Below are 25,365 nucleotides of genomic sequence, written 5' to 3' on the forward strand. Positions count from 1 at the left end.
AATTTGAGTCAAATTATGAAATGTCCTTCACGTTATACAATTCACTCTGTGACCCAGGTCTCACTACCAGGGAAGTAGGACGGACACTAAAGACAAAATCAAACTGCGACAGGAGATGCAAAAGTGGTGGCATCACTCACCTGCAGCCCTTATTAACTAAGTGAAGGCAGCTTACTAGGAAAATGGTGAAAAGTCAGTTTATGAAAGCATTAAAGGGACAAGAGGGCCTTGGGGGTGGAGGAAGGTAAGAAGGGAAGGAGACATGAGCGGAGTTAATACTTTTCTTACCTGTTCCTAAGGTTAAAGACATTTATTTACATACAGGAAAAACAAAGTGTTAGATCGTTAGCAAAAAAAAACCAAAAAAACATTTCCACATTGGAATTATCTTCCTTCTAATAAGAGAACCTAATGGTTTTTCACTTTACAATTCCATATTCTAATAAAGAAATTCATTTTCTAGTCAAGGTAACTCCAGGAGAAGTAGAGTAGCTCCAAAGGTATTAGCAAGTACAACAATTAGCAAACAGTCTGAGCTGAACTAAACTACAATCAGATCTGGTGAGTTTTCTCTCTCTCTCAGAAGGCAGTGCCTCATTTACTGTGTACTCTAAAATTAGCTCTGACAAAAAAAGAGAACTCTTTAAAGGAATAAAGTTTTACAAAAGAGCAAAAGCAACAAAGCCCAGCAAGTTTTTAACTATGTATTTTCTATAAAAACTACTTCAGTGTTTGTTTTCTTCTGTCCATAAGAAAAAGGTTCAGTCAATGGCCTTTTAGGAGGAATTACAAGAACACACGGAGATTTTCTGGCATTTACCAAACTGAAAGAAATACTTAAGTACGAGAGAATTCTTTTTTTTTTATTTAAAAAAAATTTTTTTTTAATGTTTATTTATTTTTGAGACAGAGAGAGACAGAGCATGAACGGGGGAGGGGCAGAGAGAGAGGGAGACACAGAATCTGAAACAGGCTCCAGGCCCCGAGCCGTCAGCACAGAGCCCGACGCAGGGCTTGAACTCACGGACCGCGAGATCATGACCTGAACTGAAGTCGGCAATTAACTGACTGAGCCACCCAGGGGCCCCAGTATGAGAGAATTCTAAGAGCACAACCATGAGGTTATGCAAGCGTATTTAAAACTTGAGCCTTTAAGGGGAGGGCAATAACAAACACAACTTAAAGTAACATAGATCCATACTGCTTTTAACAATCTCCAGGGACCATCATAAAGAGACCACATGTTACTAAAATTAGAAGACCAAAATTATGATCCCACTTATCACTATGGAAAGTATGAATCCAGCACTACACTTTGAAATAAGAGTGGAAGGAGTCTGTCAGGCACTTCGCACTTGGTAAATGGGACCACAGGTCTAGCACTACAAAAACTTGTAAATACTGTTGCAAATCTACTTAACAGGAGTTAAACTACCTGAAGGTACTGTTTATTGTATTACTGTTAACAACCTGGTGCTCCCAACTCGCACTTTTCATATTTTAGACTTACGTTTTATATATGAAGACTGCTTCATACAAACAAGTCACTAAAATGTGTCCACAGAGGTTAAATATGTATTTGTCAAAACTCATGCTTATTGGTGGAAATCATATTAAGTTCAATAAATTCTCCAACTCTCAACTTCCTTTAAAGCACAATCCCTGGGAACCCTAAATAAAATCACTATCTCCCTGAACATGCTGCCATTTAATTTCATCTACTCTTCCACGAAAACACGTTAAAATGAATGCTAGCACTTGCATTATCATCTATTTTCTCTCTGGCTTCTACTCAAACATAGTGTAACTGCTTTCTCAAAATACACATTTTATCCTCAGAATCTGCTTTCTCTGCCCAGATACATGTGATCAAGCAAAAACAAACAACCAAAACACACCAAAACAAAAACTCTCCAAAGCATTTTTCAATTTTTTATTAAAATTGACAATCACCGAATATTGAAAATAGTAATAAGGTAAACATTTTCAAGTTTTAATAAGAACTTATTATTAATTTCTATTAATAGGTTAATGAATAGTAAAACACCCAACTTGTCACAACAACCCTAAGAGGCTGACATTATTACCCCTTCTAGAGATGGCCAGTGAAGCACCAAGAGGGTAAGTCATTTCCAACCCGTAAGACACCATGCCATTCTTCCATGTAAATAAGTCAAGTCACATTAATGTTTCAAAATACAGGATGAAATTTATCTCTAACCACAGGCAAGTTTCAAAGGGAAATACACAAATCAACTTTATGGTTGAATAATAAATTTGCTAATCTGATGCTTCACTTTAGCAACCCAAGCAAACTCCAGTGAGAGATCTCTCTTATAGCTTGTTTCATCAAACTGCCTGTCCCTATACTAAATACAGAGGAAAGCGAAAAAGACACGACCATTTCAACTTCTGTAAATTACCCTGACTGTAAATTAGAGGGAGCCGGGCAGGTGGGGAAGTATGGAAATTGCACATTGCTCACACGGTGCACCAGGGAACATCTCTTCCCCTCCCCCCCCTTTTGCAAAGGACAGCTTAGCACCTATTTCAAGTGCATTTTAAATTCTTAACACAACTTAAGAGACCAACTTTATAAATAGCATTAAGAAAAAAAAAAAACTTTCGAAAGGGAAAGTAATTTGTACACTTACAACATTCGTCTTCGAGTTGGCATTATCCTTTTTTAAAACCCTCACACTTACCAAGTAATTTCCCTGCACAGTGCAGCGAAATCGTTCGGTTTCCTCAGTTATCCAAAACTTCAAACTTCCGTTTAAGATTAGGACAAATTACAGTGCAGCCAGGAAGACGGTGTCGAACGCTTAAGAGTTACCCTACGGATAATTTTCTAGTTGCATCTCATCCAAAATTAAAGGCCGTTTTACATAAAAATAAGAAACGAACATGCAACACAAAACTGCGCGGAAATCTTAAGTTTACGTTCTGATTGGACACGACTGAGACGCAGGTGGTAAGAGACTGCTGACCTGTCCTTTTCACCACAGTGTACCGTGGTCCTAGTTCGAACGCAGGGCATCCTTAGATTTGATTTCTCTCTAATTCCTTCAGAACCCGCCTCTGCTCAAGCCCATCGAGAGGAGAACGGGAGCTCCCCAGACACACCCGGAGCAACAGGATCCCCACTTCCTGGTCCGAATGACCCCGTCCCCTCCCCGCCCGGCCGGCCGCCGGGGCCTGGGCCCGGGGCGGAGGGCAGGGCGAGGCCTCTGCAGTGCGGGCCGGACGGCGGCGCTGGCCCGGCCCCGACCCCCACGCCCCCGGCCCCGACTCCCGGCCCCGACCCCCACGCCCCCGACTCCCACCCCCGACCCCCGCGCCCCGGCCCCGACCCCCGGCCTTGCACCCGGGCCCCGCAGCCCGGCGCGGCCCCGCCACCGCGGCCCTGCCCGCCGCCCGGCCCCGTCCGGCCCGCCCGCCGCCCGCCGCCGCGTCCTCCGGGAAGATGGCGGCCCGTGACAGGCGGGCGCGGCGCGGGTCCGAGGCGGCGGCCCGGCTCCAAGCGGGAAGCGGAGAGGACGGAGCGGCCCGCTCGCCGCCTGCCGCGCTCACCTGTCAGCAGCGCCGCCGCCGCCCGGCCGCCGACCGCCGCAGCCCCGGTGCCCGGCGACCGCGCCACACGCGGACGGGGCCGAGAGGGAGGGGCGGGGAGGGCGCGGCCGGCCCGGACGAGCGGCGGGGGCGGCGCGGCGCGGGCTGGCGGCGGGCGGCGGCGGCTCCTTCCCGTTTCGGGCCCGAAAATGTCTCAACCTCGCGACTCCGGCGCCCCAACGCTCCTTCCCGTTCGCATGAGAACACACAGCTCCCACTTCCGGGGCTCGGCGGAAGTCCCGCCTCGCGCGCCCGCGCACCCGCGCGCCCTCGGACTCAGCGGCCAGGCCCGCCGACTGGCGCTCTACGCCCGGGAGAGCCTCTCGTCATGGCAGCGCGGCGTCCCGATTGGCTGCGTGCGGCGCCCGGCCCTCCCCTCTGCTTCCCGGCCTTTCCGTGCGCGCGCCCCTCCCGGCTGCGCTTGTGATTGGCGCGGGCGCGCACGCAACCCCGCCCCGCCCCTCCGTCCCCTCGGTCCCCACCGCCCCCGCTGCGACTTGAGGAGGCGGCGCCGTAGCGTAGTCCTGCGACCTCCGCCTTGCTAGCAGATGGCCGTCTCCCGGCACCCCGGTCCCCGCCTCCCAAGACCACGACCCCCGACCCCCTCACCCGAGACCGCGACCCCGTCCCCCCCTCACCCCGGGACCGCGACCCCGTCCCCCCTTCACCCTAGGACCGCGACCCGGCCTCCCCCTCACCCTGGGATGGCGACCGCGCCCGCAGACCCCTGCCCCTCAGTGCCTGAACAGACACACCCACACACCACTTCTCCCCCCGCTCCCGCCCGGTCCGCCCAGGCGCAGGTTGGGCCCCAGAGAGCCCCGGGGCGCTGGGCGTCAGCTCCGTGCTGCGGGCTCTCTCGGGTCTCGAGTCACATTGTGTCACCCACCCACACCCGTGGTGCGGGGACGGAAGACAAGTGTGTTCACCTCCTTGAAGCCGGCTCCCTACTGAGCACTGATCGTATGGACGTATGGACGTGGACATTTGAATTAGTCCCATTACAGGAGTTCACACGTACTGAAGGTGTTTTCTGGTCACTGCCCAGCCTGTCCCTGCACCTGTGCTTCCCATTCGTGCTGCGGAGGGACGTGTGCATGCAGGTGTGCGCTTGGACTTCCGCGTCCTCAGGGCCCGGCGCGTCCTCAGGCCCTGGTGTTGGGTGCACTTTGCTGTGTGACCATGTCACCTCCCGGCTCTAAGGAGCTTGCACACTACATAGTGATATTAACGGCAAGACTTTTTTTTTTTTTTTTAATGTTTATTTTTGAGAGAGAGAGAGAAGTAACAAAGGAAGGGCAGAGAGCGAGGGAGACACAGAATCCGAGGCAGGCTCCAGGCTCTGAGCTGTCAGCACAGAGCCCCATGCGGGGCTCGAACTTACAAGCTGTGAGATCATGACCTGAGCCGAAGTCTGACGCTTAACCGACTGAGCCACCCAGATGCCCCTTCATAGCAAGACTTTAAAAATAAAAACCTCCGAGGACTGAAATTCCCTCCAACACTGAAAGCACTAAGTGTAGCCTTTAAAGCCCGGGGGCTCAGTCTCGAGCACCCAGCCCTTGATTTCAGCTCAGGTCCAGGGTTTGAGCTCTGTGTGGGGTGTGACAACCAGCTTGGGATTTTCTCTGTCCCTCTGTCCCTGCCCTGCTCACTCACACTCTCTCCCTCTCAGAATAAACTTAAAACACAAAAAACAAAAGCAAAACACACTTCCCAAGAGCACCGGTGGGGCAGGCGGGGGAGCCTTTCTCAGGTGGGCTCTATGTGCATAACTGCTCCTGTAATGTTCTGGACTCAGGCCCCTCCTCTCTGCTGCTGAACTCACCCCTAGGCCCGGTGACGTGGACCTCCTTGGACCAGTCAAGAATTCCCTAAAGACGGTGAATTACGCTTTCACCATCTTGCTTATGTCTACATTCAGGCAGACATTACGGTACACAGATAAGTTCCTGAATTACAGAAAAAACCAGGAACCTAAGTGATACAGGGATACTTCATGTTGACATGACATCTCTTATTTCGTACTCACATTGTGTGATCCTTCCTCGATCAAAATGCTTTTTGTAGATATCACCTCACCCCTGTCAGAATGGCTAAAATCGGGGTGCCTGTGTGGCTCTGCTGGTTCAGCACGGGACTCTTGATCTCAGCTCAGGCCATCATTTCATGGTTCCCGACAGCATGGAGCCTGCTTGGGATTCTCTCTCTCCCTCTCTCTGCCCCTCCCCCGCTCTCTCTCTCTCTCTCTCTCAAAATAAATAAACAAACTTGAAAAAAAGAATGATTAAAATCAACAACACAAGAAACAACAGGTGCTGGTGAGGACGCAGAAAAGGGAACCCTCATGCACCGTTGTTGGTGGGAATGCAAACTCGTGCAGCTGCTGTGAAAAACAGTATGGAGTTGCCTCCAAAAGTCAAAAATAGAATTTACCCTACAATCCAGCAATCGCACTCCTAGGTATTTACCCAAAGAATGTGAGAACACTAGTTCAAAGGGAGATGTGCACCCTGATGTTTGTATCGGTGTTATCAACAATAGCCAAACTATGGAGAGAACCCAAGTGTCCATCAACCGATGAATGGATAAAGAAGATGCGGTGTATATACACAATGGAATATTACTCAGTCATAAAAATGAATGAAATCTTGCCATTTGCAACAACGTGGATGGAGCTAGACAGTATAATGGTAAGTGAAATAAGAGAAAGATACCACAGGATTTCACTCACATGTGGAATTTAAGAAACCAAATAAGCAAAGGAAAAAAAGAGGCATAGACAAACCAAGGAACAGACGCTTAACTGTGGAGGACACACTGATGGTCACCAGAGGAGAGTGGGTGGGGGATGGGGGAAATAAGTGATGACGATTAAGAGTACACTTATCAAGAAGAACTGTTGAATTATTATGTTGTACACCTGAAACTGATATAACACTGTGTGAACTGTGTTGGAATTAAAAACAAATAAAATTAAATTTACAAAATAAAAGAAAAACTGTTTTTTTGTTCCCCTATGATTTTTTTGACCTGTGTTTCAAAAGAAACATCCATTTTCACCCTGGAATGTGAGGTTATAACCTAAAACACATTTTTATGGCATCTCTGCTTAGAAAAAATCACTTTTAAAAAACATGTTAGCATAAATATCGCAGCCCATGTACCCTCTCACTTCCCATGTCACACCATTACAAGTTCTACCTATCCTACCTAAGAAATAATTCCTCCCCCTTAGGAAGGTTTTGCTTGCTATTACCTCTCTCCTGACTTCTTTCAATAGCACAGTGGCCAATCTTTTTCCTATATACTCACTCTACCACCCATTGTGCCAACACATGTCTCCTTAAAGAGCCTCCTCATCCTCCTCCCCTGATTGTCGGCCCTTGAGGGGAAGTCCAAGTTGTGTTTCATGGACCAGCCTTCACAGATTGGTCCCCATACATCTCTTCCTGCCCCAGAGTTAGACACCTGACCTTCATCACATCCACATGACAAGCATTTCTTAAGACACTGGGATGTCACCGGCTGTAGTCACGAATACAGTACAGGCTTTACACTGTAGGACACACTTTCCTGACAATCCTGTTAAACAGTGGAGGAGGAGGAGCCTGGCTCCCAGGCGTCTGCTGCCTGCAGAGCTGAGCCCGGAGCCTCATTTCACTTCTGGGCACATGGCTTCTTCAGTGCCCTCCATCTGCATGCATTTTCCTCTGCCTGGAGTGTCCCTTGTCTCTTCCACTTCTGGTAAAATCTAGCTTCATTTTCAAGGTACAGTTCAAATGTCAACCATTTAAATCTTTTCCTCTGAGACAGTTGGCTTCCTTTCTGGGTCCTCATAGCACTCTTACTCATCTATCAAAGCTGCTAGAACTTGCCATTTACACGCCAGCCAACCCCAACAGTGGTCAGTTGCACAAGGGCAGAAACCATGTATGATATCTAGCCCCATGTGTGTGGGGTGGCATTGTACCTCCTTAATGAATGTCTGTTGAATTAACCAACAGAAAAAAACAAGATACTTTTCTCTTCTTAAAGGCCTGAATTTCAGTATCTGAGAACATTTTTTTCTTTTATTCTCCCAACATTTCCTGTGAAAAAATAAACACTTTTTCTTTATTGTGTATATCATCATTGAAAATTACATATGTTAGCAAGCTCATTGTGGCTTAAGCACACTGCTCAAACTTTATTCCAAATAATTTAGAACTATTCACTTATTCTTAAGTAAACAAGAACTCACCAGGTACCTGCTCCCCATCAGGGGCTGTGCTAAGTGCTGGGGAGACAGCACAGAGCAGCACAGCACAGGAAGCAGGTGAACAGACATGAAAGGATAAAGAGGGAGAAGGTTACTATGTACCCAGAGAGCAAGCACAGAAGTGGCCAGAGACAGCTTGGAGGAGGAATCAGAGAAAGTGATAAGTAAGCCAAGGCCAAAGAGACCAGAATAGAGAAGCTGCTGATAAGCATCCCAGCAGGGAGCAGAAGGCCAGTCCGGATCAGAACAGAAGTATTTGACCTGACAAAGCAAAAAGCCTAGTTGATAAGGTGGGTGGAAGGCACAAGAGCCTGGAGGGGCAAACAAGGAAGAATCTCAGGGGTCTTTGTGGTTCACTTAGGATTTCACAGTGAGTGGAGATTTTATTCTGAGGTAAGAGGGGATTCAAAAAAGGTTTTAAGCTTTGGTGGCTCTCTGGCCCCCAAAAGCCACCAAAATAAAAATACAATAAGGAACTAGCTTAGTCAAATTAGGTGGAACTATCACAATGAAAAATACCGGTAATACATTAGAATACATTGGGAGAAATAAAGAATGCATGAGTTTGTACTAAGAAATACCAAATAATGGGTAAGTAAAAAATATACCAGCAATGAGGAGGGAAAAGGGAAAGCTTTCCTTTATGGTAGAATTCTGACTAATAAAGTGAAACATGACCATGTTGGAGCTGTCATGGGGTATATTCTGGCAGGAATCATCGGTAAAGGCTAAAATCATTGGGGGAAGGTTGTTGAGGAACAGGTCATGTTGCCATTTCACAGCTTATCAATTACTTACACTTAAGTAATTTCAAAGGGGGAAAGGATGTTCTTATACTGGATACATATGGCGGACCCCATCTGACTCAAGTTGAAAGTTGGCTTTCCCAGTAATGGTGGCCTACAAACTCAAAAATTAAGATGTCCATTATCTTCAAAAATATCAAGGTCAGGAATGACAGCGAGAGGTTGAGGGATTTTCCAAACTAAAGGCAACAGAGGAGATATGCAAGTGAATGCAGTGTGTAACTCTAGGCCAGGTGCTCGATCACAGTGACATTTGCTATGATGGACACAGAACTCCAGTATGGCCTCTATCCCAGTCTTATCAGCAAGGTTACGTGTCCTGAATTGGAATGATTTATTAACTTGTTTCACGGCTGTGTAAGAGAATCTCTTTGGTCATAGGAGATATAAACTGAAGTATTTAGGGGTGACAGGTGAAGGTCTCTGCAAGTTTCTCTCAGATGCTTTAGTGAGATGCACACACACACACATACACAGAAATACACCTGGTAAATCTAGGTGTAGAATATGTAAGCGGTCACAACTTGTCTGTGAGTTTGAAACTCTTCAAATGGAGATTTTTCCTTTAGAGATATGGATGCATTGGTGAATGATATGATATTATGTCCAGGATTTGCTTCAAAACCATCTAAAGTGGTCAGTAGGAGTATATAAGAAATAATGGGACAGGCTGGTGAGTTGAAAATTGTTGAAGCTCCGTAATGGATGCCTCACGATTGGGGCTCTTTTTAAAAAAAAAAAAATTTTTAATGTTTATTATTTGAGAGAGAGAGAGAGAGAGAGAGAGAGAGCAAGCAGGGGAGGGGCAGAGAGAGAGGGAGACGCAGAATCCGAAGCAGGCTCCAGGCTCTGAGCTGCTAGCAAAGAGCCTGACGTGGAGCTTGAACCCACAGACCACAAGATTATGATCTGAGCCGAAGTCGGCTGCTTAACTGACTGAGCCACCCAGGTGCTCCAACGATGAGGGTTCTTGAAACGCCCCCCCTCTTCTGCATGTGTTTTAAATTCCCCATGATAATAAAAACATGGTGAAGAGATCTTGCATATTCCATGAACAGGTACTAGTCAAATGCAGTGAAAGCCAAGGACTGCCTCCCGGGGCATGCCACAGCCTTCTGGCTAGAGAAGAGGGTCCTGGGCGAGACCCCTGGGTCTCCAAGCTGGGAAGGCTGGGAGAGTGGGTGGGCATGCCAGCAGGTGCCAGCCTAGCAGGGGGAGGCCTCAGGGCAAGGAGTGAGGGGAAGGGAGAGTCATACCCCTGAGGGGCCGCAAGGGAGGTGCAGGTTACCTGAGTACAGAATTCTGGAAAGAGGGACTCTCTCTCGAGAAGGTTAGGCAGCATGCTCTGTGACATCCTCAGGCTGGCTCCTGCGTGAAGACACGCAATGATGACCTAGGCTGGCCCTTCAAGGCCTCTGCGGTTGGATTTGGGTCTCCCTTGGAAGTAAGCCCAGGTGGCGGAGGGTGCCGCCTGGACCCACAGCCTAGACTCATGCTATTCCCTTCTGGGACAGCGGCCCCACCGAGTGCTAAAAGGCCCAAGTATCAGTCCAGGCCCGGGAAAAGACTGCACTTCGCCATGATTGTCTGCCTGTGGCTTCATACAAGGAAGGACTTGACGAGACACAGACATTCTGAAGACACTTCCCAGCTTGGATGTTTCAGGCAGAGAACTAGACTTAATAAGCATTTGTTTTTTATTATTAACTTAGGAACATTTTAATCTCGCAGACCTGGCAAAGTAGATGTTCTTTTTAACCCGATATTCCTGAACACTCAACTTCTGAAGAAATGAGAGGCATCCCTCCAAGGGGAGAGAGAGCCACTGTCTAGACAGTGCTGCCTGTGTTCCAGGCAGTCATTCCCCTGCCTCGGTGAGCCTCATCCCGCCTGGAGCTGGGGGCCCCGCCCCTTCACTAAGGCTGAGCACAGGTGGCGCCAGGTGCCCGCGGTTGCGCACACAAGTCTGCAGACAAGTGGGCGTGTCCCCTCGCAAATTTCTCTAATGAAGACTCTCTGCCTCATTGTTTTGTGAAATAGACCCCCCACCCAGTCCTCAAAGATGCCCCCCCTGTTGTGAAGAGGGGAGCCCCCAAGTAACAATAGGCTCCATTTTTAAACATTAACCACAACCACCTGATGGGGCTTGAAATTTCCCCTCCCCGATCGTGGAACCAGCCAGAGTTTCCCTGAGCACACTAAACCACCCGCACCTCTGTGTGTTTCCCCTTCTGTCTCTCCCTTCTTCCTCTGGCCAGTACTCATCCATTCTTTCCAAGACGTAACTCAGACGCTTTGACCTCCTCCAGGAAGACTTCCCGGAATACCCGCCTCCAACCCACTGCCAGCTGATCAGGTCATCATTCATGCTCCCGCCCCACGCGGGGTGAACCTGCAACACAGCTCTCACTGTGAGGCACAGAAACCCCACTTATGGGTGCACTTTATCTTTGGCTTATTATAAACTTCGCAAAGGCAGGAGCTTGATCTTAGAATTTGCACCTTCACCATTTGTCACAGTGACTGGTATTAGTGAATGCTTGCTGAACAGAGATCATCCCAACTTTGCTAACTCACTCACCAGCCTCCTATAAGCTTCTGTCAATTCTTAGTGAGCTACCTTTATTTATTTTTTAAGTTCATTTATTTATTTTGAGAGAGAGAGAGAGAGAGACAGAAAGGGGGGGGAGGGGCAGAGAGAGAGGGAGAGAGAGAGAGAATCCCAGACAGTCTCCACACTGCCAGCACAGAGCCCGATATGGGGATCGAACCCACAAACCGTGAGATCGTGACCTGAGCTGAAGTTGGGCACTTAACGGACTGAGCCCCCCAGGTGCCCCAGAGCTGCCTTTATTTCTAACACCATTCACTACATACAGCAAATGCAGCAGACAGGGAATTCTTATCACTTGTACCTTTTTTTTTTTCTGGATTCCATGGTGACAGCTATTTTTGTTTCTTTGTCTGTTTGTTTTGACAACTTTATAACCTTAGATACCACATGCCAGAGTTGGGTGAATTATACTTTTCCATACATTGGCATTATCACAATGGTGTTTTCCTCTGGATATATTTTAGTCACTCTGATTAGATGTAGGAAACACTGTTTCCTTAATCCACTCAGTGAAACACTTGGGTCTCCTTGGTGACAGGGACAGTTACTGCAGTTGGGAGCTGCCACCTAGCAGGCACTTTCTGTCCATCGTTTTCACCTTCGGTTTCAAAGGATGACACTTGGTGACCTTCCCCCCGCCCAACTCTGGGGGTGTTACTCTCAGAGCACAACACCCACGTACCCATCGGGTGAACAAATGTGGGACACACACACACAGACACAAATACGCATTTCAAATCTTTCATTAGGTCAAATATCTGAATTTACACTTTTGTTTAGAATCTTCTCCTCATCTTTAGGTGTAGAGGGTTTCTCTACCACTCGGGTTCCACTGAAGTCTCATAGTTAATGCCCTTCCCATTATTTTACATACATGAAAAGTGAGCTAATGCAGAGTTTTCATGCTTTTTACAAACACCATGACACACAGTAAGAAATACATTTTAGAGGCGCCTGGGTGGCTCAGTCGGTTGATCATCCAATTCTTGATTTCAGCTCAGGTCACAGTCTCGGTTGGCGGGACTGAGCCCCCAGTCAGGCTCTACACTGACAGCACAGAGCCAGCTTGGGATCCTCTCTCTCTGCCTCTCCCTCCTTAAAAATAAATAAATACACTTAAAAAAAAAAGTCTATTTAAAAAAAAAAAGAAATACATTTTATTTTTTTAATATTTATTTATTTTAGAAAGAGAAACAGAGCAAGAGTGGAGGAGGGGCAGAGAGAGAGGGAGACACAGAATCTGAAGCAGGCTCCAGGCCCCGAGCTGTCAGCACAGAGCCCGATCTGGGACTCAAACTCATGAACTGTGATATCATGACCTGAGTCGAAGTCAGACATTTAACCGACTGAGCCACCCAAGCTCAGGCCTCTAAAAAAAAAGAAATACATTTTATATCACAGCCCACTACACACACACACACACACGCAGCAAGAGTCTCATGAAATATTGGTGATGGTAGCACAACACTATCAATGTGGTTAACGTCACTTCAAAATGGTTAAAATGGCACATTTTATATATATCTTGCCACAATTTTTTAAAGCTTCACGAAGTACTATTTATCCTACTTTGTGCAGTGTTCTCTGATGTCCTCTATCATGCTTTACTTTTGTTCATTCTAGTTGCGATATTTAAATCAATTTGTGACTCACCGTGGTCACAACTGCCATTGACTGGTGCACAGCTGAACCGAGTGAGGGTGAGGGAACGGAAGCTTGTTCCTTGGCTTTCACACTGCTCCTGGGGCTCTTTGCTTTTCCAAAGCATCTGAAACAGCATAATTTAAAAAAGTGAATAACACAAACTAATAACTCCCCATACACGCATGTATAATTCACTATGTGTAAAGGCTGAGTTTGGAACCATATTTGGAAAAATATGGCTTAATTGCATAGCTGTAAATTATATCTTAATTTGCAAATCTTTCTGCCTCGATTTGAAATTTATAAGTATATGATTCTGTCGGTTCTTGGTTTCATCTGTAGTGCAGACGGTTACCGTACGTGTGTGAACCGGGTGGATTTACTCTGTAGAGACAAACACTCAACTGCTGTGTCCACGGCCTGAGCTGGAGGTCTCTGCCACACACCATTGTTTCGAGACGTTTGGCTGTGACATCACGAAGGGAAAAGAAATGGCAGTATGAGGCAGTGAGGGCAGGGAGAAAGGAGAGAGGTTTCCTCAATGGGGAGGACTGAGCGAGCACCATGAGAGAGTGGGGAGCCCTGTGCAAGTTGGGCGAGCTGCTCTGTGGCTGTCCTCTGTCATTTCTGTCCACATGACAGACTTCTGTCCAGCCATCCAAAGTGCTTTTATGCAATCATATTAATAATTATCAATAGCATTTCTTTGCCACTTCGGATGCGTCAGGTGTTTCTCACATGCAGGATCTCCTATCCCCACAAGGACACTGGAGTGTAAGTCACCACATCTATTAAAGGTGAACCCCAGAGATGCACAATCATATGCCCAACATTCCCATGCCAGTGAGTAGACTGCAGACGAGAATTCCAGCGTCTGCGCATTTTCCACAGCCCCAGGGCGTGCAAATCCCATCGTGGAAATTTCATATTTCACTCCGTGGAAACTTATTTGCTGTACCTTCCTTAGCATAACAAAGTGGAAGACAAGTAGTTTTCTACATAAAGAATCAACCAGACGTAGGCACCTGCGGGGCTCAGTAGGTTAAGTGTCTGACTCTTGACTTCGGCTCAGGTCATGATCTCATGGTTCCTGGGTTCGAGCCCTGTGTTGGGCTCTGCACTGACAGCTCAGTGCCTGCTTGGAATTCTCTCCCTCCCTCTCTCTTCCTCTCTCTGCCCCTCCCCTGCTTATGCACACATGTTCCTTTCTCTCTCTCTCTCTCTCTCTCTCAAAATAAATAAATAGACATTTAAAAAAATTAACCAGGCTTAATATATTGCTCTCTGATAAAATTCAGTTAGTTGTAATACCTTTACTCAGAGAACAATAGCTTCACTTCTCCCCAAAGACATTAATGTGTTCTGTCAGTACAACTCTGGTTATATAACCTTTACTGATGAAGATACAGGTTATTTTATTTTAAGTTTATTTACTTATTTTGAGAGAGAGAGACGCTCAACCTGCTGAGCCACCCAGGCTTCCCAGATACAGGTTATTTTAGGTCTGCTTGAAATTAGAATTCTGTTGAGCACCTGGGTGGCTCAGTGAGTTAAGCATCCGAGTCTTGATTTCAGCTCAGGTCATGATCTCATGGTTTGTGAGTTTGAGTCCCGAGTGCGGCTTGCTCTGTGCTTGTGATTCTCTCTCCCTATGAGAGAGTGCACCACTTGCACTGTCTCTGTCTCTCTCAAATTAAATACATAAACTTAAAGTTTTTTTAATTAAAAAAATTAGAATTCCTTGTCTTGAGATCACCATATCCTAGCATATTTGCTTAAATGCAGGTGGATGTGGCTTTTCTTGATACGCTCCCCCTTCCTCCCCAAAAAACGGGACCATTCGATGAACACCTGTAAAGCCCCTATTTTGATCTTGAGTATGATGTTATTTGTTAAAGGGTGCACAGCAAAATGCTTCTATTTTTGTAGGTAAACAAAAGAAATACTACATATGATACAGGCTATGTTCTCAAAGATATTGCAGTCTTTGGGGGTTAGAGGAGACATTTATGAACCAGACAACGTGTAACAACATGGTAAATAATCAGAAGACAAAATGTGCCAAAAATAAGTGCCATCAATAAGAGGGGTAGACGGAGGGTTAGAAATAAACCTGGTCCCGGTATAGAATTTTTTACAAATGCTGAATTCTATACGGCATTTTGTTACGAAGTTTGGCATTTATATTTACGAGGTCTAGAGGGCTTTGGGGGTTTTGTTGTGTTTTGTTTTGTTTGTACTGTCTTCGTCTGATTTTGATATCGGGAGGATACTAGCCCGTGAAATACTTGTTTCACGAAATGAATTGAGAGATGTCCCCTCCTCTTCTGTCTCCTGGAAGAGATTATGTAGAATTGGAGTTAACTTGAAATGTTTGGTAGGCTGTGGCAGTGGAAATGTCTGGGCTGGAGGCGCTACTATTTGCTGCAAAGTGCTTGCTTTCCCCATGAGGCTTGATGGCGTGGCAGTGAGGGACGCTCCAGGACCGCATCACTTGAAATTGGTACGGACTAACTTGCTGAAGCTTTGACTATTCTCTGAAGTTCCTGCAGTGAGGTAGGTAGTGTTCGTGCACACATCTTTCCTTTGCCCATCGTATCAATGCTGTGAAATCAAAAGGGCGGGATTATCCTCACCCGTTAACTGTATTTCAGTTCAAGAAACGGGCTCAAAGGTTGAATGACTCATCCGTGCTCACTTAACAAAGCAGGAAGGAGGAAGGGCATTTTGTTTCATGGTGGGTGACCTCCCTGAGCTGTCACTGGAAGAAGCAACTTCTCAAGGCCCTTAGCGATAACACAGGGGCATTCTGCCGGATGTTTAAGCCCAGTAGCAGAAGCACTCCTAGAGACCCTGGTTTGCCCCCTGGTCGTTAAAATTTTGCTCACATCTCACTTGTATGAGACAAAAGGTCTGGCCTCATCTGCTCCCCAAGACGTTTCCCCTTAGGTTAACTCCCCCTGTAAACAAGGCGGCATCTCGCCTCGTCTGATAAGCAGAGAGGGTCGCCGGAGGCGGGCAGGAGGCGAGCACTCACTCTGTCCACACACAGCCCGCCCTCGCCCCACGTCTGCCGCCCTTGACAGGGACCTGAGATGACGAGTTAGGAAGACGAGCAGGATGTCCGCAGTTCCAGCTACGCTCAGCGAAACGAGAGAAACCCGGAAGTACCACCTTACCCCACCTCTCCCCCCCCCCACCACACTCCCGGAAGTACCACCTTACCCCACCTCTCCCCCCCCCACCACACTCCCGGAAGTACCACCTTACCCCACCTCTCCCCCCCACCACACTCCCGGAAGTACCACCTTACCCCACCTCTCCCCCCACCACACTCCCGGAAGTACCACCTTACACCACCTTGCCCCCCACCAAACCCTCCCAGAAGTACTACCTTAGCCCCGCCCCCACCGCCCCACCCCACACCCGCCGGAAGCACTGCATTACCCCACCTTGACCCCACCGCACGCGGACGCTCAGCCCTACTTTACCTCTTCAGATTTTCCAGATCTCACCCATCCTTCAAAGTGGCGCTCACACCTTACCTGCCTCTGACCGCGATCGTTAACGTGTTGCGCGTGCTGCTTTGACGGTTAGCTCTGGGCTTCGGGGATCTGATCCTTCACGAGTTCATTCACTGCGCAGCGCCGTGTGTTGAACGCAGAAGTTTCACAGGCCAGGGTCAGGCCAGGTGGCCTACTCGCCAGGCCCTGGTCACGCCCAGCCACCCCTCCGCAGCCCCTCTCAGCAGCCTGCGATGGACCCCTTCATATTTAGAACTGATTCCTAACCAGCGCAAAGTGATGTCAGGGAGAAAGGATCCGTTGTGTTTGAGCAATGACTGGCGCTGGCAGGATGGAGGGTGGAAAGTGAGCTGGGGTCTGGGGGCTGCTGGATGGATTCCCTCCCACCACTTTGTATGAACATCTTCAAGTACACGGCCACATGTGCCACCGCCCATGTTCAACTGTGTTTATTCTATACTGTTCTCAGTGGTTTCTACTCACTTCCCCTCATGTGCGTGATTCCTTTTCCACTAAAGCAGCTCAAATGGAAGTCCGTGTGTGAGAAATTCTGGGGCCGGGCCCAGGCGTGGCGCCAAGGCGGGTGGGGTGCGGGGACCAGTGCTCATCTGAGCCCCGCGTGGCAGTGGCCTCGGCCCAGCCTCTCTCTCCACTTCCTGCTGAAGTCAGTCTTGCCCAGAAACCTGGCCTATTTGGCTCCCGCCGCGACACCCTCTGCCAGTCTTCCTCCCCTCCCCGGCCCTCCTTTCCTCCCCTCCTTTCCGGGAACTTGTGACAGCGCCTCCCTGCAGTTTCAAGGACCACACGCTGTCTGTTTTTTGCTGCCCTGACCCATATTCTTGTGGCCCTTTCCCGGGAGGTGTCCGCCTAGGTCAGATCTGAGCACTGCTCACTGGACGCTGGGTCGCACCCTCCTCCCAGACCCTGGTTTCCCCTCGTCCTCAGCTATGCAGGGCCCGTGGCCGTGGCCCCATGTGCTTTGAACTGAACCGGCAGGGGTTTGGACAGGGCAGGAATTCCTCCCAGCGGCCGTAAACATCACGAACGCAGCCGTCTCTCTGTCTCCTTCGTGGCGGTCACCCCAAAATACCTTATTTCCCTTGCCAGACTCGAGCCTCCAGGTGGCATAGAGTGTGTCTTATGTGTTTTAAATCACCCATAGCATCCCACTCATGAGAGGTGTTCGTGGGGTTTCCTGAATTGGTGGACAGGGTTCGCCGGCACGAGTACAGAAGGAGTAGCTGTGGTCGCATGATCTTAGAACGACTGAAGGGTTTGTGATGTGGATTTACTTTTGACTAAGAAGTTCAGGGTCTCCCAGCCACAAAGCAAGCAAGGCTTACTTACGGAAAGGTAGGCAGCGTCCAAAGAAACGGGCACAGACACCATGAAGAACTCGGGCTGCCAATCGAGCCAGGGCCTGGCCAGGCCAGAGAAGGCCCGAGGCCGGATCGGTAGGACGTGGGGACATTTGCCGTGGTTAGAAGCCTCCAGAACAATGTGATACAACCTGATCTGCGGACCAGGGTCTCGAGTGCAAAACACTTCACTGGACTTTGAAAGGAGCCTTTGTCTCTTCTGAGGTGGCCTGTCAGGCCAGGCTCAGGGACCAGGCAGGGGCCAGTTTCTGTCCCGATGATTGACAGGCAGCGCCTGGCTTTGGGCCGACCCTGGTGCCTCAGGCCAGGCCGCGGTGGCGGGCAGGTGTGGGACATCTGTAGGCCCAGATGAAAGCCCGCACAGAACACCTCTGGAGAGCTCTCTGTCCCACACGTCCCCCACCACAGGCACCTGTGCAGCTCAGCTGGGTGGACAGCCAGTGGCCGCAAGTCTTCACAGATGCCCGGGTCGCATGCGGCCACACTTCTAAGACAGCTCAGTCCAGCCCTGTCGAGACAGCAGGTGTTGGGGAAGGACAGGGAAACAGAGCACTTTGAGGCGGGGACAAGCGTGGCAGCGTGGCTGTGATGTGCCACAGGAGGGGTTGGGTCAGAACACTGTCCCACACCCCGCTCTGCGTGAGGGACATGAAGGACCCTCTCTCCCACGGCCCCTCCTCTGAGAGGACCCAGCTGCCGGCCAGGAACGGCTGCAGGCCACCTCATGCAGCCTGGCGGCCAGGCGTGATGGGCCCAGTGGGGGACACACCGCCCTGCCCTAGCTGCCTGCCATGACAGTGAGCTCGACCAAGTCGCTTACCCTTTCTGCACCTGACTTTGCTCATCTGCAAAATGGGGATCCTAACATCTGCCTCAGCCAGCCGCCCAGGCACCCAAACAAGCCACTGTTGTATCAGCAGTCAAAATCCATCATTACCATTTGTTAGATATTTGGTGTGCTTTTCTTTAAGTTTATATCTTTATATCTTTATTAATTTATATATTATATATAATAAACATATATATATATATATATATATATATATATCCTATATATTTATTTTAAAGTTTATATCCACGCAAGTGGAGGACGGGTGGGGCGGGGGGGCAGACAGAGGATCTGAAGTGGGGTCTCCGCTGACACAGGGTCTCTGCTGACGTGGGGCTTGAACTCACAAACTATGAGATCCTGACCTGAGCTGAAGTTGGATACTTAACCAACTGAGCCACCCAGGCATCTCTTGGTGTGTTTGTTTTTTTTTAAGTTTATTTATTACTTATTTAAGAGAGAGAGAGAGAGCAAGCGAGCACAAGTGCGAGGGGGGCAGAGAGAGACAGAAAAAGGGAATCCCAAGCAGGCCCCACATTGTCAGTGCAGAGAGCCTGACTCGGGGCTCAGTCTCACGAACCGTGAGATCATGACCTAAGCCGAAATCAAGCATCAGCCGCTTGACCGACTGAGCCCCCCAGGCACCCCTGAACCACTTTGCCCATTAATACACTGAACTCTCATTTTGTCGTTGGGCTTTTTTCTTCCGTTCAGAGTTTCATCTTTGCCCGTAGTTGATACGCAGGACCAATAGAGAGTGATCCTCAGAACCGAAGCTCAGACTGCCCTGTAGACTGCAGGGAGGACGAAAGAAGACAGCAGAGTCGGCAGACCACTCAGCTGCACGGAAACCCGTGTCAGCCAGAGAGAAAGAGACCTCACTGTCTGTCTACACACCTGGATGGACCTCCAGCTGCCTCCGAGGCATCTCAGATGCACACAAGCACCGACCCCAGGACTAGATCGTCAGCCGCGGGTAGAATGGCGCTAATTCAGAACTAGGCAAAAGCTTGAAAGAATGTTAACCTAATAGATCCTTCAGAAACATTCAGGACAATATTGCATCCATAAAGCAAAAATAGACTGCCAGTGGGAACGCCAGTACAAGCGAGAGTTACAAGGAACTTAAACACAATTTTTGAAAGACGTAAATTATAACATCCAAGAAACAACTGAGTAACAGGATGGACTCAAATGTAAAACCTCCAGGATGTGTTTGTGGAAATCTCCAGCAAGGAAACATACACTAAAAACACAGAGACAGGGGCGCCTGGGTGGCTCAGTCAGTTGGGTGGCCGACTTCAGCTCAGGTCATGATCTCTCGGTCTGTGCGTTTGAGCCCGCGGCAGACTCTGTGCTGGCAGCTCAGAGCCTGGAGCCTGCTTCTGATTCTGTGTCTCCCCCTCTCTCTGCCCCTCCCCTGCTTGCTCTCTGTCTCTGTCTCTCTCTCAAATAATAAACATTAAAACACACACACACACACACACACACACACACACACACACAGAGACAAGACAAGTTTTCTGCTTCCGGTGATGCTGGGCTGGCTGATTCTGATCGATCCTCCCCCAGACACCTGAAAAGGCAGCAAATTAAAATCTTCTGGAAAACATCTGGAGACTAAACAAGATGTGGGGAAGGATGGGAATTTGCCCCAGCTCTGCATGTACTTGCCACTGTGGAAGAGGTGGCCGAGAAGAAGGGGCTGGCTTTGACCCGGAGCAAGGGGTCCAGGCCTGCAGTCACAGTAAGCCAGGAGCAAATCAGACTTCTGTGGCTACAGTTACTCTTAATATGTTGTCTTTTAACTTTTATATTAGGGTTGAAAATAACTTACACATGACCATGCGGTGTTCCATTGTTCTGTCCGTATACTTACCTCTACCAGTGGGAGTTTTGCTCTGCTGTGCTTTCGTGTTATGCTGTTTAGAGTGTTTCCATTTCAATTTGAGTAACTCCTTTGAGCGTTTTCTGTAAAGCAGATCTCATGGTAATGAAATCCCTCAGTTTTCTGCTTCTCTAGCAGAGACTTTATCTGTCCTTCATTGATCTGTCCTTCATCAATGTCCTTCATTGTCCTTCATTGCTAAGCTTTCCTTTCCACACTTTAATGTCTATCATCCTACTCTTTCCTGGCCTGGGAGGTTTCTGCTGAGAAATTTGCCTGTAGTCTCCTGGGGCGTTCTTTAAGTGCAACATGTCATTTTTTTTCTTGCTGATTCCAAAGTCCTCTGTCTTCAACTTTTGACAGTTTAATAATAATGTGTCTTGGTGTAGACCTCTTTGTCTTCAATCTATTTGGGATCCTTTGGGCTTCATGAATCTGGGTGTCTATTTGTCCATTTTCTTCCCCAGATTTGGGAACATGGGGCATTATTTCTTTAAATAAACTTTCTACTCCTTTCTCTCTCTCTCCTCCTTATGAGACTCTCAAAATGTGTATACAGTAGTCTCCCCTTATCCACAAGGGACACATTCCAAGACTCTCAGTGGATTCCGGAAATCACAGATAGTACCAAATCCTATGAATGCTATGTTTTTTCCTATACATACATACCTATGATAAAGTTTGATTTATAGATTAGGGACAGTAAAAGATTAATGACAATAACTAATAATTAAATAGAGCAATTATAACAATATGCTATAAAAATGTCATGTGAAGGTACTCTCTCCAAATTTTATTGTACCGTACCCACCCCTCTCCTCGTGATGACATGAGATAAGATGCTTACGCAATGAGATGAAGGGAGGTGAATGATGTCAGCGCTCTGACATAGCATGAGGCTGCTACTGCCCTCCTGGCGATACTTCAGAAGAAGGATCATCTGCTTCCAGGCTGCAGTTGACCACAGGAAATGGAAGCTGGATAAGGGGGGTGCTACTGGACTAGTGACTTTGACAGTGTTCCATAAATCCCCTGAGCTTTCTTCACTCTTCTTCATTCTATTTTGTCTTTGCAACTCCGAGCAGATGATTTCAAGTGGCTTGTCTTCGAGTTCACTGGTTCTTTCTCTAGCTTGCTCAAGTCAATTGTTGAAGCTCTCTGTTGAATTCTTCAGTCCTGCCATTGCATTCTGCAGCTCCACAGTTTGTTTTTAAATAATTTTTCTCTTTGTCTGCTGAACTTCTCATTTTGTTCATGTCTTGTTGCCCTAATTTTTTTTTGAGTTGTCTGTGTTCTCTGAGAGCTCACTGAGCTTCTTTTCTTAAAAAAATATTTTTAATGTTTATTTATTTTTGAGAGAGAGTGAGACAGAGAGTGGAGGAGGGTCAGAGACAGAGGGAGCTGTGCTCCAGAGCTCCCACAGAGGTGTTATCATCCAAGGATGGTTGTTACGTTGTTCTGGGGTGGGGGACGAGGGCTGTGACCTCCTATTCTGCCATCTTGCTGTCATCACCTACACCCCTCTCACGTAACCTGCAGGGACTGTGGCCCTTGGGGGAGCCCCACACCACAGGCACCGGGCAGGCACCTAAATGCACTGCCAGAGTCTTTCTCCCCGGCCCTAGGACCTCATGAAATGAGAAGTGTTTTTCTATCACTTGTGTCTTTCCTGAAATTACTTCCTTTTCTTTGGTGTTGATGCTGATTGAACAATACCAGTAATTGATAAACCTCTAAAAGTTTTTTTAATGTTTACGTATTTATTTTTGAGAGACAGAGAGAGAGAGCACAAGCAGGGGAGGGGGAGAGAAAGCGGGGGACAGAGGATCTGAAGCAGGCTGTGAGCTGTCAGCGCAGAGCCCGATGCGGGGCTCAAATTCAGCAAACCCTGACAGCACGACCTGAGCCGAAGTCAGACGCTTAAATGCTGAGCCGCCTGGCGCTTCATAAACCTCTCAAGCTTTCCTCATCTGATGCTGTTGTCACTCTTTGTGATTAAATGAGAGCTTTGACCCAGGTCATGGCTTTCTTAGTAGCATATTTCACTGCCTAGGCAACATGTTTCTTTACCTGTTGCCCAGGATGTGTTTCTTACTCCTTCGGTTTAAAAGAGCTTTGCTAACCTGCCCAACTTGCTGTAAAATCTGGGGAGCTTAATCCTCCTGCCTGAAGCCAGAGCAGGAAATAAGCAAAGTAAACACTATGGAACAACTCAAATAACTTGAAACTGCACTGTTAATAATTTTTTAAAAATATAATCCTTTGAAATCCTGGCAAGAAGGAAAAATGTGTGAGGGTGTTTGCAACCTCGGATCTTAACTTCTCTCTCTTAATCCTGCCTGGCGCAGAGTGTTCCTGGCTGGCCAAGAAACCTTCCCCCACCCCTCGACTCAGGCCCCACAGCGTGCCTCTCCCACTTCACATCCTCACCATGCCTACCCGGCAGCCCTGCAGGGAGGGGCTCACACATGGCTCTGCAGGGGAGGAGGCTCCGAGCCAGGTTTCTGGCCTGCCCACCATGCCAGGCCCTCCTTTGTGCAACTGCCCTGGGAGCTGACTCAGACCACAGTTCTGCTTCCAAACTGCTGACCCCATGAACCCTGATGGACTGAATCAAATTATACACACAGCAACCCCGGCTGCTCCGTGTAATGGCAGCTTGGAGCCTGGTTCGCACCACAAAATACAAAGTCTGTACTTATGTTACCAGAGTGCTTACAGAGCTCCCGTCTACATGCCCGAGGCACTAGGCGGCATGGTCTAATGCAAAAGAATCTCTAAGTTATAATTTCATTCAGCCTGAAATGACAAGATCTAAGCAGGTTCCAACTGGACCTGCTTCCCTGTTGATGCCGGGCTGCGGGCCTCAGGTATCTTCAGGATCCCAGAGTTTACATCTCTGGCCTCATCTGTACCCCGAGCTGTATGCACACATTGTCCTTTAGACTCCGTCATTTTGTGAAGAGAATAAACTGCAAATCAAAACACAAGCAAGCCTAAACCCCCAAGCCTCCAGACAGTTTGTAAACATTCCTGACAACGGGAGAGTGAAAGCTGGTCTTCCTGGTGAGTCTGGAAATCGCCCTCCTCCCAACCGTTACCTACCGTTCCTCTCTCTCTCTCTGTCTCTCTGTCTCTCCCCTCCTCCACCGCAAATCAGCGCACCTGATCTCCTGTGTAAATCAGCACAGCAGACCCGTCACTGCGACACTTCCTTCCTTACCCTGAAATGCTTTTTAATGGATTTTCCTGATTACAAAGCAGCACATCCTCACCGCCATTCATGTGGAAAACAGAAAAGCCCAAAGCAGAAAATAAAAACTTCCTATATCTACCGCTAAGGAATAAACATTCTTTAGTTGTTGATACAATGACATGCGTGTTTGTTGTCCTGGGCGTTTAATGCTTGCAAAGTGGCCTTTCCACGCTCTGTGATACCTACTGCTCTATTTATTTATTTTTTATAATTTTTTAATGTTTGTTTTTGAGACAGAGTGTGAGTGGGGGAGGGGCAGAGAGGGAGAGAGACACAGAATCCGAAGCAGGCTCCAGGCTCCCAGCTGTCAGCACAGAGCCCGATGCGGGGCTCGAGCCCACAAACTGCGAGATCATGACCTGAGCCGAAGTCAGATGCTCAACCGATTGAGCCACGCAGGAGCCCATACCCACTGCTTTATAAGTGGGACTGGATGTGTGGTAGTTTCTGGAAGCTTTCCTCAGAAGTCCACTTGGGACCAGGACGATGATGCCACCCCTTAAGGATGGAGGGACGTCCGGGTACCTGGGCTCCTGAGGATTTCCTGGAGCAGTGGCACCATCAGGCCTGGACTCCCCACATGCCTGCTTCTCCAGGAGAGGAAATGCCCTACGTGGTTCAGACCGCTCGCGTTCTGCGTTTCTCGCTCACTTCCAACCTGATCCTAACTGTTACTCTGCTACACTTGCCTGGCGAACACACGGAAGTACCTGCCTTGGCCCCTCAAGTTGCCGTTAGCCTCTTCTTGTGCTTGTGCACACATCCTCATTCGCACGCACTTCTGTTCGCTGCTGGCCAGGGCCCAGGGCAACTGTTGTGAGCAAGGCAGTCGAGGTCCTGGTCTGTGTGGAGTTACACTGCTGAGCAGGGGACGCTGCAAAAGTGAGTCTTTGAGATCATTCTGGGTGGTGGTAAGTCTGTGACGTAACCAAACTGGGGTGCGTGTTATTTTCCTTTTCTGCGGTAACAAATTATCACAATACAAATTTATCACCTTACGGTTCTGAAGGCCGGAAGTCTATGATGGATCTCCCTGGGCTAAAATCAGGAGGGTTCATTAGGAGGCCCTAAGGGAGGACGTGTCCTTGTCTCTCCCATGTGAGGTAGGCCGCCCACACGAGTGGGTTGGCTTGTGGCCCCTTCCTCCTCCTTCGCGGCCAGCGGTGGCGGATGCAGTCTTTCCGACGTCCCATCCCTCCGACCCTGACGATCCCGCCTCTGCCATCCACCGTCAAGGAGCCTGAGGCTGCGAGGGCCCCACCCAGGTAATCCTGAAGAGCCTCCCCATTTTAAGGTCAGCTGATTAGCAGCCTCAATCCACCTGCTGCTGAAATCAAGCCTTGCCGCCCACAGTGACATACCTAGGGTTCCAGGAATCCGGCGGAAGATACCTTTGGGGGCATTATGCTGCCTGCTGTGGGGTGTGCGCTGAAGGGACCTGGGCACACGCGTGTCTGTCAGGCAGTGTGGTGACCGGAGGCCCCCGCCAGGAGCCACGCACATCGACAAGAGCAGGCCTTCCAGAGTTCTGCTGGGTATAGGGAACAGAAAT

The 25,365-nt window shown here is 48.5% G+C and overlaps 1 protein-coding gene across 2 annotated transcripts in view; it reads right to left on the reverse strand.

Annotated features, from left to right (window-relative positions):
- The window catches only part of LARP4B (La ribonucleoprotein 4B), a 106,501-nt gene extending 90,405 nt beyond the window's left edge, over positions 1-16,096 (reverse strand). The window contains exons 1-2 of one of the 2 annotated variants that reach the window (XM_042990915.1): positions 15,975-16,096; positions 12,947-13,061 (exon numbers count right to left, since the gene is read on the reverse strand). The gene's annotated coding sequence lies outside the window, so the exon portion shown is untranslated. Of the gene's footprint in view, positions 1-3,573; positions 3,613-12,946; positions 13,062-15,974 lie in introns of those variants that run through there. The other variant, XM_042990916.1, reaches the window with a different exon arrangement.
- Between the last annotated feature and the right edge of the window lie 9,269 nt (positions 16,097-25,365).

Source organism: Panthera tigris, chromosome B4 (assembly GCF_018350195.1).
Source record: "Panthera tigris isolate Pti1 chromosome B4, P.tigris_Pti1_mat1.1, whole genome shotgun sequence".
Lineage (NCBI taxonomy): Eukaryota > Metazoa > Chordata > Mammalia > Carnivora > Felidae > Panthera > Panthera tigris.